This window comes from Quercus robur, chromosome 9 (genome assembly GCF_932294415.1).
Source record: "Quercus robur chromosome 9, dhQueRobu3.1, whole genome shotgun sequence".
Lineage (NCBI taxonomy): Eukaryota > Viridiplantae > Streptophyta > Magnoliopsida > Fagales > Fagaceae > Quercus > Quercus robur.
Window position 1 is genome coordinate 6,243,653 of NC_065542.1, and position 15,497 is coordinate 6,259,149.

At 37.4% G+C, this 15,497-nt stretch overlaps 1 long non-coding RNA gene across 2 annotated transcripts; it reads left to right on the forward strand.

Moving 5' to 3' along the window:
* The first annotated feature begins 6,214 nt into the window (after positions 1-6,214).
* LOC126699853 (uncharacterized) lies at positions 6,215-8,821 on the forward strand. Of its 2 annotated transcripts, XR_007646887.1 has the most exons (3): positions 6,215-6,483; positions 7,906-8,121; positions 8,486-8,821. It is a non-coding gene; the product is annotated as an uncharacterized LOC126699853 (long non-coding RNA). The 2 variants fall into 2 exon arrangements; XR_007646886.1 differs by lacking the exon at positions 8,486-8,821 and having other exon boundaries at positions 7,906-8,264.
* The last annotated feature ends 6,676 nt before the right edge of the window (positions 8,822-15,497 follow it).

A 15,497-nucleotide genomic window follows, 5' to 3' on the forward strand; every position in this document is an offset into this window, starting at 1 on the left:
GTGCGTCCATACTGACAGATCTTCAAATAGGCTGGAGGAGCAAGTGTGGTACTCTGCACCCCGAAAGGTGATAAGATCGAGTGCATGATCCGCCTAAACTTTCCTACGACCAACAATGAAGCAGAATTCGAAGCTTTAGTGGTAGGATTGGACCTCAAGAGAGCAGCAGGAGCTGAAAACATGGTCGTATATTGCGACTCCCAAGTCGTCACCAGTCAGGTTAACGGTGACTATGAATGCAAGAACGGAAGAATGAAGAAGTACCTCGAGGAGGTGAAGGGTCGAATCAACGGTCTACAAATCAAATTCGTCCAAATCCCAAGGGAGGAGAATGAATGCGCCGACTGCCTAGCAAAGGTCGCCTCAGTAGAGCACATGCTCGTCCTTGATCAAGTACTATCCTTCGTACAAACTTCTTCACTCATAGATGAAGTAATGAGTGTGCAGGAGATAGGTGATGAGAACAACTGGACCGCGCCTTTAGTCTCCTACCTAAGGGAAGGCATGCTACAGGACGGAAAGGACGCCGCTAGAAAATTGAAGGTCCGAGCATCGCGTTTTGTTCTGATAAAAGAATTCCTATACAAAAGAGGTTTCTCCTGCCCGTACCTAAGGTGTTTGGGACCCAAGGAGGCAGACTACGTCATGAGAGAGGTCCACGAGGGAATCTGCGAGAATCACTCGGGGGCAAGATCGCTGGTGAACAAGCTGATTTGCGCGGGATACTACTGGCCTACTATGCAGAAGGATGCGCAGACTTATGTCAAAGTTTACGACAAGTGCCAAAGATTCGGTAACATCGTCAGACAGCCTCCGGAAGAACTCACGCCTATAACGGCCCTATGGCCGTTCGCTCAATGGGGATTAGACATCATAGGCACTTTCCCAACTGCGGTCAGGCAGCTAAAGTTCCTAGTAGTTGGCATCGACTACTTCACCAAATAGGTGGAAGCAGAAGCCCTAGCCACCATCACAGAGAAGAACATCTGAAGTTTTGTCTAGAATAAAATTATTTGTCGGTATGGGATACCCAGAGTGCTTGTCTCTGAAAACGGAAAGCAGTTCAACAACAACGCGTTCCGGGATTTCTGCTCAGAGCTAGGGATCAAGAACCACTACTCGTCACTTGCTCATCCACAAGCCAATGGACAGGTTGAAGTTACGAACCGATCCTTGCTCAAAATCATCAAGACTCGGCTCGAGGGGGCAAAGGGCATATGGCTGGAGGAACTACCTAGTGTTTTGTGGGCATACCAGACAACAATAAGGACACCCACAGGAGAGACGCCATATCGACTAGCATACAGGAGAGAGGCAGTCATACTAACAGAAGTAGGGCTCATAAGCTACCGGGTGGACAACTACGACGAAAGTAAGAACAATGAAGCCCTTCTCTTGCAACTAGACCTGGTGGACGAAGTGCGGGCAACAGCAGAGCAAAGGTTGGCATGATACCAGAACCTTATGGCAAGGAACTACAATTCCAAAGTCAGGCACAAAGACTTCCAGGTCGGAGACCTAGTCTTGAGGAAGGTGATGGGCGCGGCCAAGGATCTTGCCCAAGGGAAGCTCGGCCCCAACTGGGAGGGACCCTACAGGGTCACATCATGGCAAAGGAAAGGAACCTACCATCTGGAGACATTAGATGGGCGATAGCTGCAACACCCATGGAACGCTGAACATTTATGAAAGTACTACCAGTGAAAATGACGACATGGAAGGCAACACCCGACGGATCCTCATTTTATTCAAGTTTTGCTAGTTTTAAGTTAGTTATTGCAACATTTTCCGGTTACCTAGTTTTAACTACATAGACAATTTATCTTTAGGCATTATTTTTTAAGCTTCCTTTTTCTTTCAAGAACTACTTTTGGTTTAATAATAAGAGGAATATTCATATATGACTAATGCGTCTTCTACAAAAATTTTGTAAAAAAATTTTGTAAAGCCTATAGAGTGGACGGTCCATCCAATAAGGACGGAAATCTTATCAAGTCCACAAAGTGGACGGTTCATCCAAGGAGGATGAAAATTTTAAGAAAAAGTCCATAAAGTGGACAGTCCATCCAATAATGACGAAAATCTTATCAAGTCCACAAAGTGGACGGTTTATCCAAGGAGGATGGAAACTTTATAAAGTCCATAAAGTGGACGGCCCATCCAAGAAGGATGGAGATTTACGAAGTCCATATAATGGATGGTCCATCCAATAAGGACGGAAATCTTATTAAGTCCACAAAGTGGACGGTTCATCCAAGGAAGATGGACACTTTATTAAATCCATAAAAAGGGGGGACCATCCAATAAGGAAGGAAATTTTATTTGGTCCATAATATGGACGGCACACCACTGAACGGTAGTCCAGGAAGTGGACGGATGGAAGTTTTATCCATATGCTGGACGGATCATCCAACTGCAAAATGGACAGATCTAATTTGAAAACGAGTCAACAAATATTGACAACCCATAAATGGACGAACTCGTCCTAAAATGAATAATAACCACCAAGTCCATATAATGGACGGGTCCAACTAATGGTTTGATTAAAAGCTTCCAGTTCAAAAATGGACGGACTTGTTTTGTTATGTGAATACATCCGTATAAGATTAGGTTATAACAGTAGCCCATCATGAAGGATGAATCTAAATCGGCTAAATTAACAATCACTGAGCGGATGAACTCATCCTAAAGGACGGATCCCCAGTGAAAGTTGTAAAAAGTTATAATAGGCTCGACAGGATGTTAAAATTAACAATTTACATTTTACCAAGAAGGCGGATACGTCTAAAAAGAACTTTAAATCACTAACTACATATTTAAAGTACTGTTTTTACATGCCACAAAGTGACGAATAAAAATTAAAAGATTGTTCCCAAAATAGTTACAACCCAAAAAATAAAAACGATAACATTTTAATGCTGAGGGGAGGTGATTTCAACATTCTCTTCAACGATTGCAGGCTGACGGACGTCACCATCGAAGGGCTGGGCTTGGTTCTCGAGATGAACTGAATCCCTGTCACCAGGGGCTGCATTGTCGACGAACAAGTCCTCCGTGCTCTCAGAGGCGACAGGTTGAACAGTAGCTTCAGGTTGTGTCTATGCTAAGTTGAGAAAAATCAAGGTCGGGATAAGCTTTCTTAGCCTGACGGATAGCATTGTCAAAACCGTCCACGTAAGAGGTCCCAAGCTCCTCTAAGAGGGCGTCAGAGTCGCGATATTCACGGATTGCTGCCTCTTTGGACTGACGGAGTTGGTCCTTGGCATCCTTGATTTCTTTCTCTTTATCTTCCAAGACCTTCCCCAACGTTTCAACCTGCTGATCAAGCTCCTTCCTGACTTTCTCCGAGAGGGAAAGTTTCTTCTCCATATTAACTCTCCAAGTCTTAAGACTGTTCAACTCGTCCTCCGTCTCATTTGCTTTCGCCCTGACACGTTCCAGTGCCATCTTGTGATTCAGACACAGTCCCATCAACCCCTTCATCATCACCATAGCTTGAAAATAAAGGTTATTAGTGACGGAGTTAAATGAACAGAAAAACAAGAAGTGGACGACATAACATACCTGGGCAAGACTAAACAGCCCCGTCTCCCCCGTGGCCTCCATTTAAAATTAGATGGGGAGAAGGGATTTCTTTTGGGTTATTAAATGACACATAGTACGATACAGTCACAATAGGATATTATAGTAAGAAATAAATAGACATATACCCCGGAACCAGATAAGGCTGATTGATAGACTCTTTAGCCTCTCCTTTTCCATCTAATTTAATTGGTTTATGTTCATTTGAGGATAACAAGATGGTTAGAAATCCTTTATTTGTTCAACCCAATCACTCTTTTGATTTTGGAAAAAAGGGATTTTTATCTGGTAGCATGATTGCCTAAGTCCTCATAGTCGTCGGTCAACATGATGGACGAAAGCTTCTCAAGTGCATATTTGGAGTCCTCTCGCAGGAGGACGGGTGGTTTTTCTTGGGTTATGGACGGGCCCTTCATTAAACCATTCCCAACTCCATGCTTGGCAGGAGTGACCGTCTTCCTACCTTTGGCCTCTAAACCCACGACGGGCTCTAAAACTGTTTTGGGTTTCTTAGGTTGACAACTTTACTTCTCTTGAGGCTTTCTTTTTGATGAATTGGACGCACCCGTCTCCTTAAGTTCTCCTTCAACCTCTTTCTTTTTTGCTGCGTTTTGCTTGATGACGACTCTTCTCTTAATAGCATCCATTTCTGCAAAAATAGAAGACGGACGTTAAAGATTGAATAAGCATAACAAAAAGTTAAAGGTGATGGACTTACGTGCTCAGACTTGGGCCTCGTATCAAAGGGCGGCTTTGGTTGGCTCTGGTCCATCACAATACCAGTGCAGCGTATTTAGGTTGACCAATTTGGCCCACGTCCTCTCTTTAAGTTTGGTTTTGTTAAAAATGTTCTCCAAGAAGCTGAATTACTCAAGCGACACTAGAGGATGGTCTTGAACTGCATAGAAAGACGGATAGTTATGCATTAAAGAAAAATTGAAACATAAGTATTTACTGACGGAGGCATACCCGACGGTGGCATTATGCCCCATGTTTTGTCAACGGGCATGAATTCGGTGTCACCAGGGTGACACATCCACTCGTCACCCTCAAAAAAGAAATAACGACTCTTCCAATCTCTGTTGGAGTTAGGATTCTCACGAATAAGCCTTAGCAACGGGCCCCTAGGCGTGAAGTTGTACATGCCCCTGGACTAGGTAATCTCGGAAGGACGGTAACAGTTAAAAAATTCTTCTACCGTCAACCTTTGTGCCCCGTCCGACATTGCACCATATAGGACCTCCACACGAAGGAAGACCCTTCAAGCATTTGGTGAAATCTAGTTGACGGACAATCCAAGATATTGGAGGAGACGACGGTGGAGGGCGCTTAAGGGAAATCTGAGCCCTGCCTTCAGCATTTTCTCATAAACCCCTAAATCTTCAAGACCCTCATAGTAACACTTCTTTGATTTATAAGGTAGACGCATGGGTATGTTGTCGGGTATTTGATACTTATCCCTAAGTGTTTTGAAGTGTTCTCTTTGATTTTGGAAATAAAATCATTGACCGTCCATAAGGGGAGATAGATGAACTCCCTAAATCCATCTGGTCCTATGACGGATTGGATTGGGGGATCAACATCCATTAGACCGTCACTAGAGTCACCGTTTAAATCCTTTCCCTGGATCCTCATATATTGAAGAGGAAGCTGACGGACTCCTCTCACTAGGACTATCATGGTCTTTGTGACCTGACGGGTACACTTTATCATAGCCCGCTCCATCGTAGACAAACGACTGGTTACTTGACGCACTAGACATGACCTACACGTGACGGTAAACCCTAAGACTGACAGTGCTATAATGGTTGACGGATGCGTAAAGGTCTAAAGAAGTGAAAGTGCAAGAAAATTTAAAGTAAAAGAGGATGCTTACCAAGACGGAGTCAAGCGATGAAGAGGTGATGATGACGAATACAACAGTTGAACGGTACAGGCTTCTGACAAAGTTGACGAGTGCGCTCTGATCTTGAATTTCAGAAGAAAGTAAAGTAATGAACAGAAGAAGTTTCAATTTATATAGGGAGAACGGCACGGAAGACAGAGGGGCACTTCGATCCCAGTGAGCAACCAATTTTACAATGATATCCTTATTAAACCATATGTCTCTATTCCTTTTTTTAATAAATAATCGAGTGGCTATATTTATAATTTCAAAAGTCGTAGTGTGGGTACACAAAAAAATAGTATGATCATCAACACTAATGCTTTATTGTTGTGGGTTAAAAGATTTGGGATTCAAACTCGATTCATCTATACCAAAAATCAAATTGTGTCTTGATTTAATTATGACTAAAATAATGTAATATACTATATATAAAAGCAGAAGCCTTTAAGGAGGTGCTGCCACGTTAGGAAAAAAGACCCCTTAAAATGCTGCCACGTGAAAAAAGACCCCTTAAAATGCCGCCACGTATAGATTAAAAAGCGATCAATTATGTTGGTTGGAATTCTACACGCCGTTTAAAACCTCTCATTACAAATAACAAAAAAATAACCGGTTAAAATTAAAGTACACATGGAAATAGAAATAGAGAGGCAATGAAAGAGAGGCAGAGAGGCGACGAAAGAGATAAAGAGAAGCAGAGAAAGAGAGGTAGAGAGGCGACGAAAGAGATAAAGAGAAGCAGAGAAAGATACGATATACGATAGAAATAGAGGGGGGCAATGAGGCCTGGGACACGGAGAGAGAAACAGAGAAGAGAAAGAGGCAGAACGGTAAAGAGTACATCGATTGGGCATAAGAAATCAAAACAGGATTACTGTCAGTTTTTCCACCGCCATCCGTTCCCTCGCCAGACTCAGAACATCGAAACCGCAGGCACACACAGGAGTTTATATTGGGGGAGAGAAATCTAAGTGCCATTAACTCCGTCGATCAGATCGCCGAAACTGCCACCGGTTATTTTTGTCCCCTTTCTTATATCTGGGTATTTAATATGACTTAGTGTTTGGATATTTTGGTTGGATAGGTATAGATTTAGATATTTGCTTTGATGTTTTGGGATTTTCTGTTATGGTTTGTAGATATCAGATTTTGATGTTGTATGTTTGGTTCTTTCCTTCTTGCCCTAACTCACTTTTTTTCTCTTGCGTTCCATCTCTGTTTCTTTCCCAAGAAAGTTGTGATTATATATGCTTTGTTATTTGTTATTTTTCTTTAAAGAGTATAACTCAATGGATTATTCAGTTTGCGTAAATGAACATTTGCTGTCACTCAAAACACAAATCTTTAATAATCAAAACCACACCAAAGTTTTAAATTATTCAAAGTTTTTAAATTCTTGCTAATTCATGTTGACAATGACACTTATTTTGGATTTTTTCTCATTTAATTAGATGTCTAATATGATCCTATCTTAGCAGCACGATTCATGATTCTTATGGTCTTAAAAATAGAAAAATGACTTATTTAATTCTGTTTATGCTCCCCAGACAGGGTCAAAACTTTTTAGAATTATGGTTAATGAATGGTGGTGTGTTGGTGATGAAGATGCCTATGTGAGTCAGTAAGGAGTTCAATAGGCCCATTTGATTGGTGAGAAAATTTGGAGACTATTTTGTTTTATGGCCATGACAGTGAAATCTAATACCGTAATTTATCTATACTGACTCAACTTTTAAGGTATCCTGCAATGAGTTATAGAATGAGCAATGGGTTATAGGGTTAATGAGATTTCATTCATTAGTATCTTTATGAGACAGTGTTTTGAGGAAGATCAAATTTAACAATGGTGGATGGTATTTGTTACTTTTTGAGGAAGTTAATAAGAATGCTTCATATCTTTCTTATTCTCCTGAAAGGATGACACCCATGGTCATGGACATATATAGAGTTTGAAATTGTGAGACTAAGATTCAAGGCCAGATTTTTGGATGAACTGATCATCCTAATTTAAATGTACATGGTATTAGATAGAGCAATCTGCTCTAATGAATTCAATTTTCTCTATATTCTCAGACTGCTAAAGCTAAAGCTTGATGAATAATAAGAGGACAGTGAAGTTCTAAGATTGTAATTATTGTAATTCATTTTTTGCCATTGTGTTTGTTGTGGAAGACTTGAAGCCATCTGATACGATTATATATGTATGGTTAGGATAGTCCTTATTCATAAGGCACTACAATCCTATGGCTAAGATAATCCAAATTAGGTTCCAGACTATCACTAATGTACATTTGCAGAAATTGTTGTAATGTATAAACATGTTCCTTTTTTAATATTATTTTATTCACATTTATGCCTCAAAGTTGGATGCTGATATTACTTATATATAAAAAAAATATGTTGTATGCTGATATTGATTTTGCTACTTCATACAGGTACTAGAAACAGCGTTAATTGTGTTGATGGCTCTATAGTTAAAGACATCGAATGCTCTAATTTAGCTGGTGTTACTCTTGAAAGGTCTTTTGATGGTTCACAAGATAATGAATCTTCTAAGTGCTTCAAATGTCCTTTAGAGAAGGCAATTCTTTCATTCCTTTGGCTTAGAGCGTCTATAAAGAAGTGCATTGTTGTGGTTTCTAGCAACTCAAGTATGTAAATGATCTTAAAACTTTCAGTAGTATCAAGTTTTCAACATAGTGGTTCACCAAGTAATATTGCTACAATAATTTGATGCTTTTTAGCTATTAATTTTTAAATTCTAAAGGATACGACTAACCAAATTTTCTAAAAATATCATTACTCTTTCACATATTGGTTCTTTTTATTTTATTTTAGTAACTATGACAGCCAAAACCGGATCAGTATTTGACCTTGGCAAACATAGATCAAATGTTATTACTTTATTACCACTGAAAGGTCTAAATTGTTTGTTAATATACTTTCAGGTTTTTAATTTTGGCCTTCACAATGACTTCCACTCATGATTTGCATGTTCTAAAATCTAAATTGCAGGGGATGATGAAGTCTTTGATGTATACTGTGTTGCTTTTGAAATGGTGTGCTTAATGGCGCTATACATGCCTCTTACATGGAGTTTAATGTACAATCTCTGTTAGAGTCTAAAGTTGCACCACTACTATGTTCCCATTGTTGTATTTAGTTATAAAATATTCATTGACGTACTTTTAATTAATAAGCAGTTGTTAGCAAATATTAAGGTAGTTAGCATTGTACTAGGATTACTGTATGTGAAGTCTTAGGTTGTCTTAAGATGATTCGCAGGTCACATTCTAATTAAATGAAATCATACTGAGTTCAAGCCTGAGGCTGAGCTGATATTGTATGAAATCGAGGAAGAAAAATAGAAGATTGTGTGTGACTGAAATAATCTTCTAACTCATAAATTCTCAATAAATACCGTTATTGTTTTGTTAAAAAAAAAAATGTTTGCAAAAGACTAATGTTTAAAAATTTTAGGGGATGTTGGATACTATATGGTTAAAGATACTAAATTATGTAGGTTTGAATGAATGTAGTGTAAGTATGAGAACTAAGTTTATATTGGATGCAAAGATCATTAATATGTAAAATGATCCCGCGCATTGCGCGGGTTAAACACTAGTTATTATAAAGCAAAAGCTATATGTTGAAATGTGTTAGGTTCTAAAGACTTAGGTATTTATGTATTTAGAACTCTAATGTGTATTGTTGGCAAACCATGATCAAAACAATGTGTTTAGAAGTGTTTTAGTCTTGCTCAAAGTTGTACGTTTTGTGTAAAGTTGGAATCGAGCTAATGCAGAAAGCATTATGCATTTCGGCCTGGCTCGATCGATCGAAGCTTAGGCTCGATCGATCGAAGATCGAGCCTCGGGCAGAATGTTTTTTTTCTGCAGATTTCCAACTCAGCCCTAGTTGTTTAAAACATTTTAGGGTTTTCTAATTTGTCCTAAGTATAAAAGGCAAACCCTAGCCACGTTTTAAAATCGCTTATATTGCGGTTTGTGTAAATCTCTTGTGAGATCTAGAGGAGCTTTCTTTTACACAAACTTAGGGTTTTCAAGGATGAAATATTATCTACACCTTGATGATCAACTCGGTTGCTGCCATTGAAGCTTAAAGAAAACACAAGCGAGTGTGCTTGTATCTGGTGGTGAATCCAAGAAAGAAGGAGCCCGTGGATTCGGAGCTTGCACGTGGTCGTGTCAGTAAGTTCTACTAGTTGGTAGCAATAAGAAGTCAAGTGTGGGGGCTTGTAAGTCTTATTGTATGAACTTCGATTCTTTCAAGATAGTGAATTCAGGTTTACCTTGAGGATAGCTAGGTCAAATCCTCCCTAGGTTTTTACCGGTTTGGTTTCCTAGGTGATCATATCTTGTGTTATTTATCTTTCCGCTGCTTTGCATGATATGATTTTTGTAATTTTGATAACCTAGATTTGTTAAATTAGACTAAGTAACAACTTGGCTAATTACCTAAGTTAAATCAATTGTGTTTTAAGGGGTCTAAAAACCATCAAAATGCTTAAAAAAATGCTACATACATGGCATGAATTCATGTAGTAATTCTAATGCTAGTGACCATATTAGCAAGAAGGTATGGTTGTTCTCTTTTTTTATTTAATAATTTCCAATAACAAAAGGTTGTAGCTTATTCAATCACCAACAAGAAGTAGTGGAGACAAGTATTCAATGACTCCTTTTATTCATGTGCTTCATATCTTAGGCGTTATGATATATATGGGGCCAAAATGGGCAAATGCCCTTTTCACGCAAAAATTTCAGCGTTTTGCCCCCTTTCCTAAACTAATTAGGGAAATGCCCATCTTTTGTAACTCAATTTTCTCAAAATCGAGTTTCAATGTAAAACTCGATTTGTAGAAAATCGAGTATGGGGAGATCAAACTTAAAAAAAATAATATAAAAAAATAAATAAATAAATTTGCATGGAACTCAAACTTTAAAAAAAATAATATAAATAAATAAATTTGCATGGAACTCGAGTTCCATAAAAAATGCCACTATAGGCCTCCATGAAACGCAGCTATTGGTAAAACATAAAAATAAAATAAATGCATGGAGCTTGAGTTCCATAAAAAACGCCACTATAGGTATTTAAAATGACACTATAGGGCTCCCTGTGGAGCGATCAAACTTAAGAAAAAAAACTTGTATGTTAAAACGCCACTATAGGGCTTTAAAAAATTGCATGGAACTCGAGTTCATGGAGCTCGAGTTCCAGTAATTTTTTTTTTTTTTTTAATTTTCAGTTTGCTATAACTCGATTGTCCAAAAATCAAGTTTCAAAAGAGAGACATTTCCCTAATTAGTTTGGGAAAGAGAGCAAAACGCTGAAATTTTTGCGCGAAAAGGGCATTTGCCCATTTTCTCCATATATATGGTGCTTATACAGCTTAGGGATCACAAAGAAAGCACTCAAGTTGGACTACCCGGAGCTGCAGACATTTTGGGCTTCATATTACTGTAACTGTAACCTATATGGGTCCCAGGATTTGGTGATTTTGAAAGATTAAGACAATAACGCCGCAAAATCAAGGCTTTTTAAAATTGTGACGTATTTAATTTTACCATAAAAAACTTATAAAATGATATGTTAATATCACAACAGAAAAGTACTCAAGTTCAGATACCAAGATTTGGTTGTCTGAATTGCCTATCGAGATAACTGTAACCTCCTCCAAAATAGGTCCTGGAATTGGTGTTGATGGAGGCACCACACCACTTTTTTTCACCTCTGAAGGTACAAGACAATAATGCCACAATATTAAAACATTTTAAACTTAAACGAAATTTAAATTAAAAAGCTTACAAACTTTTATGACAATTCATATACCACTTTGATATACTTATCCAGACTGCAACAAAAACACATATTGTAATGGCATATTGGTGGGTCTTTTGGAGGTATATAAAATTTTTGAAGATTTTATCGTGGGTCGGTGTTGATTAGGCTTTTGGGTTGGATACTTTGTTGTGTTATTGAGAATTACTTACCACCACTCATACAAGCTCAATTGTGATAAATCGGTTATGGGTGCTGATGATTAACTTCATGACCAACTTGTTCTTTGTTTGGACGTGAAACTTAAACCATAATTACTGCTTTTTTGTCATATATTTCAAAAGTTGACATATTATTTCATAAAATTGATGCAGTAAAATTTGTAATATTTGTAATATTACAATCTTTATAGTATCCACCCAAAAATATAGCACCCACTTTGAGGCCAAAATGGGCAAATGCCCTTTTCGTGCAAAAAAACCAACGTTTTACCCATGGTTTTAAAAACCGAACCGGACATAGAACCGTTTTTTTTTTTGGAATTTCTGGTTCAACCCCAGTTTTTGACCGATTTTCCAGTTGTTGACCGGTTTTTGGGTTTTTAACCGGACCGGATTGGCTCCCGGTTCCCGGTTGAACCGGTTGGACCGGTCGGTCCAGTCCGGTTTTTAAAACAGTGGTTTTACCCCCTTTCCCAAACTAATTAGGGAAATGCCCATCTTTTGAAACTTGATTTTCTCAAAATCAAGTTTCAATGTAAAACTCAATTTGTAGAAAATCAAGTATGGGGCGATCAAACTTAAAAAAATAAAAATAAATAAATAAATAAATAAAAAGAAAAGAAAAAAACTTGCATGGAACTCGAGTTCATGGAGCTCGAGTTCCATTTAAAATGCCACTATAGGGCTCCTGAACGCAGCTATAGGATCAAACTTAAAAAAAAAAAAAAAAAAAAAAAAAAAAAAAAAAACTTGCATAGAACTCAAGTTCACAGAGCTCGAGTTCTATTTAAAACGCCGCTATAGGGATTTAAAACGCCACTATAGGGCTCCTTGAATGCAACTATAGGTATGGGGTGATCAAACTTTTAAAAAAAAAAAATTAAAAAAAAAAAAACTTGCATGGATGAACTTGAGTTCCATTTAAAACACCACTATAGGGCTCCCTGAAAACTATAGGTATGGAGCGATCAAACTAAAAAAATAATAAAATAATAAAATAAAACTTGCATGGAACTCGAGTTCATGGAGCTTGAGTTCCAGAAATTTATTTATTTATTTATTTATTTTTAATTTTCAGTTTGTTATAACTCGATTGTCCAAAAATCAAGTTTTAAATTGAAACTCGATTTTTAAAAAATCAAGTTTCAAAATAAGGACATTTCCCTAATTAACTTCGGAAATGGGGCAAAATGCTGGATTTTTTTTTAAAAAAAAAAAAAGGGCAAAAGCCCATTTTCTCCCCCACTTTGATGAGTGTGAATATCAATGACTTACTATTTCTATTAAAAATTTTCGAAGCTTTTTACCCCATGATATGATGAGACACTGTGTTTTAAGCAAATAAGCTAGTTTATTTCTTTTTCTTTTTCTCTGGATTCACTTTAATCAAATGAGAATAATATAATGAAGCAAACTAAAAGTAAAAAACCAAGAAGGGCAGACTTACTTGGGTTGTCAAGTTCGGAAGTCCCAGGTCTGGATGCCACTTTTGAGGCAAACAAAAACATCAAAATGAAGAGAAAACCCAAAGTTATGAACTTCTTAGAGGCCATCGTTTCGGCACATAGACACATATCTAGGGCATGGTATTATATATAGGCCATATTAGCCCAAAGAGCAGTTGCCTCTTACTCTCTTATCTTATTCAAAGTTATTTTTTATTTGTATTTTGCCCCGCCCGAGGGGAAGGGGATAAATCTATGTAAGAAAACATTATGCTCAAAGAACACAAAACCAATCAGCTAGCTTTAAGTCATGATTAAAATAGTTAAGGGTCGTCCTCTGCATCATTATACTGGTGTCAATGGGCCGGCACTTCCATTACACCAATTAGACCATTGCCTAAAGTCCCAAGTGGAAGAGGGGCCCCTGTATTTTGGAAAAGATGGTAGTAAGAAATTTTTTTTTTTTTTAATTTTAGATGAAATTAAAAAAATCTGATATATCCCTATAATCAAGGAACAAATAATCTGGTTCATCCTAATAAACATTGGTACCCAAAAAATTCTCAGGTTTAAACAAAATCAATTGTCCCAAGAATAACATCATTAACTTCTAAACAAACCAAACTTCAACTAGATAAAATAAAAACCCAGTCTAAAAAATTAACCACAAAACAATCACAAATCAATTCAAAAATCTCAAATCTCTAAAATTTACTCATATTACCGTTTCTCTCTCTCACTCTTGCTCTCCGCCTCTCTATCTCAGCTCTTGCTCTCTGCCTCTCTTTCTCTCCACTAGTCTTACTCTTAAATCCTTCTATTGCTGGCTCAGGCTTCCTCCGATCTGATCACATATTCTTCAAGTAAAGTTTTATTCTTTCTCTGAGTTTCTCTTTCTTATTCGATTTTTTCTACTGCATTCTGCAGATTCTGTGTTTTTACTGTGGGTGGAGCCTTGTCTAATAAGACTTCTAGATGGGGTCGTGGGCCAACTTGAGGGGGAATCAGGGTAACTAAAATTTTTTTTTGTAACTATCTAGTTAGTAGGCCACCGTTAGAAACTAAATAAATTTCTAACATCTCGAGCCTCAGATGCTCAATTTTCAAGTTATAAACCGAGCCTTAAAGGCTTAGTTTTCATGCTCTTAGGCTTCCTGACGTGGCTGATTGTACATGTGGAAATCGAGTCTTATAGACTCGATTTTTATAGGCGACTCTCAGCTGCTCGATATCTGTGCTACAAGATGCCACGTAGATGCCACATTGAAATCGACTTTTAGAGACTCAGTTTGCTAAAAGTGAAACCGAGTCTCAGAAACTCGATTTTTAAGCTGTGGTTAAGAACTACTCCACTTGTCAATCACATCTGGGTCCCTATATCAGATCTAATTTTTTGTCTGGGTCTCACGGGTCTCATACACACACTTAGCAACACTCAGACAAACTCAGACATTCAAGTCTTCTTCTCCTCTTTCACTTCTTTCACTCCTCTTTCACTTCTGTCACTCCTCTTCACTCATACAATCTCAGCACATTTGCACATCCAAAATGTTAGGTAAGGGTCTGTTGATTGTTTAGTGTATATAGTGTAGGATTTTGCTAGTGTTAGTGTATATAGTGTTAAGATATATTTGTATCATGGGTATGTATTTTTTGTTTGGTTTTGATATTTCTCTTTAGTTTTTGTTTTGTGCCCTTTCTCTGAAGTATGTTGTTTTATTTATTTATTTATTTATTTTTTTAATGTCAAGTTGAGCATTTGAATGTAAAAAATTAAGAATGAAGATGAATGCATTTGGAAGGGAATAATTCTTCTACATAATACTGAACTTTAAAATATTCAATTGTTTGATCTGATTTTCCAAGTTATTATACTGCTTTTGAATATTAGTAACTATTTTAATCAAATTCCCATATTTTGATTATTTTTTAATTTTTTGTCCTTGCACTCCTAGGCCCTGTATGCATGTCATAGGTTCTATTTTCCTTGAATTCTTTCATTCAACTGACTTTTCCCTTCTTTTCTTCTTGAGTTGGGAAAAGAAATCTTGATGATCACTTTTTTCTCTTTTCTAGGACGATAAACTTAACCAGACACCAAAAATTTTCACAACAATAAATATAACATGTTATTATTATTATTATAACTTTTTGAGGAATATAACATATCATTATTATTACATAATAAAAATAACATAGTGATAAATCTATACTTTAATCATAAGTTACTTTAGTAAGTTCTTACTCTATCGGAAAGAGAATATATGCAATCCTAGATCCGATTGAATATGTACACCCAATCAATCAAATACTGTTTAGTGGGCACATGGTGTTGCTTTTCCCACTTGTGTCATAGAAGTTAGTGGAAAAGCGGGGAATCAGGAACTAATTTCGTTTTTGTAACTATCGTTTTTACTAGAGCTAAGTTGAAATTTTGTAATGGGGGTGAGTTTTGTCTTTAGTTTCTTTATTTGTTTGAGTATGAAATGATAATGATTGAGTGTGTTTGTATGTGATGTGGGGTGAGTATATGCAATTGTGGGGGCCTTACGTTGT